Source organism: Sinocyclocheilus grahami, unplaced genomic scaffold (assembly GCF_001515645.1).
Source record: "Sinocyclocheilus grahami isolate Dianchi unplaced genomic scaffold, SAMN03320097.WGS_v1.1 scaffold82.1, whole genome shotgun sequence".
NCBI classification, from domain to species: Eukaryota; Metazoa; Chordata; class Actinopteri; order Cypriniformes; family Cyprinidae; genus Sinocyclocheilus; species Sinocyclocheilus grahami.
In genome coordinates, this window is record NW_015505261.1 from 1,409,791 (window position 1) to 1,411,978 (window position 2,188).

Sequence of the window (2,188 nt, forward strand, 5' to 3'; positions counted from 1 at the left end):
CACGCCACTCAGACTTTCACCCTGGACTCCATTTCCCAAGATCCCATCTGATTACACCCTCACCTGTTTCCAATAACCCGGACACTATAAAGGTTGCACTCGCACACATCAAGGTGCTCAGTATTGGTTAGCCTAGCTGCTATACCAAGTGCTTCCTAGTTTCCTAGTGTTGTTCTGACCCTAGCCTGTTTATCTCGCCTCTGATCATTTCCTGCTTGGCTTTATCTATTTTCTGTGGGGGATTATTCTCTTGCCTTGCCCTCTGGACACTGTTTGCTGGTGTATGACCTTTGCCTGTCTGACTACGCTCTTTGTTTGAATAAAAGTCTGCAATTGGATCCGACCTTGCCTACACGACCCTCATTGATACACTCACTTTAGATGAGCTCACAAAAATAGATGGCTGGCAACTACTAAATGTTTTATAACAACCTGACTTAATCATGAATTACAGCAGGAATATGTGTCAATAAACCAGTTACTAACACACTGAGCAACTATTATCATGTGTCTAAATAATATGATTTTTATATGCACATTTAAATAGTTTATTAAAGGGGTCATTTTTTCCTTTCTCTTTGAAGTGTTACAAGCTCTTGGTGCATTAAGGAGGTCTGTAAAGTTGCAAAGACTAAAGTCTCAAATCCAAAGAGATATTGTTTATAAAAGTTAAGACTTGTCCACGCCCTCCTAAATTACCTAGTTTAAACTCGCCCATGTCAACGTCACTGTGTGGGAAGATTTGCATAACGCCACCCAAATGTTCACGCAAAGAAAGAAGGCGTAACTTTTATTCGCGCTGTAGTATTGTTGTTGCCGACGTCATGTCGTGGAGATGCTGTGTGTTTCGTTGTGAAAGCGAAACTACTTTGTTTGGCCTTCCAAAAGAGGACGATATCCGCTTCATTGTGCCTGGAGCTGACACGTGCTGGTCACTGCGGAAATACATCAACTTCGCGCTGTGGATCGCTGGATTGGCTTTCACCATGGACAAAGCGGAGTCCAGCCAGGGGTCGTCACATGTGGTTGCCGTTCCTCACTCAAGCCCGCCCACCGCCACTCACTGTAGCCTGCCGTGTGTGATGCTGTGTGTTTCATTGTGAAAGCGAAACTACTTTGTTTGGCCTTCCAAAAGAGGACACAACTAGAAATCAGTGGTTAAGTTGTATTTACAACACTGTTCCAGAACAGTTCAAGCCAAATATCCAGATGTGTGCAGCGCATTTTATGGAGGACTGTTTCCTGAACCTGCAGAGTAGCCTACAATGCGTCTGTGCACAAAGGTTGTTTCTATAAAGTGGGGCAATTCCAATTTTGCAAGGACAGTCTGGCGCTTATGACTCACAGCCTGTAAGTATGTTTTTTATATTTAAAGAATTTGCCACTGATGATTCAAACGCGAGTTTTAAGCAGTGTAGAGTAGCGCTTGTTGTTTGTCGTTTCTCAGATCACAAATGCAGACTTGGTTTTATGTTTACGCAGCACGATATGCAACGCAATGCGTAAAAACACAGTATAAGTCATTATAATCAGTAATTATGTCCCTACTGGATGCAACAAATGCCTCATTTGTAATGGGTTTTATTGGTTTTGTCTTGGCGTGCCGGGAGACGGCATCACAGTATGGTAAGGGGCATAACTTTTCCGTCACACGCTTGAGGAATTCGGCCAATCACAACGCACTGGATAGCTGACCAATCAGCGTACATCTCACTTTTCAGAACGATGAGCTTTGTAAAAATCGACGCGTTTCAGAAAGGCGGGGCTTAGAGGAGAAACAGTAATGTACATTATGTGGAAAATAATGTGTTTTTTGAACCTTAAACCCCATAAACACATTGCATTACACCAAATACACAACATAATGTTCTTTTTAGCAACATCATATGACCCCTTTAATCATTTACTTACACTTTCTTAATGATCTTATGAACCACTGACAACTCCTAAATAACTGGTTTGTAAATAACGTAATCATTTAGAAATTATAAATTGATCGTTAATAAAGTATGAAAATACAATTATTAAACATTATAGATATGCTCAAGAACAAAACATTTATAGCTGTATATATAAACTGCTTACTAATGCCTATTAATGTTGGAACAATGCTTTATAACGGATTAATTGACTATTTACTAATGCTTAACTAATGATTCATAGTGTGCAGTTATTATAAAGTGTTACC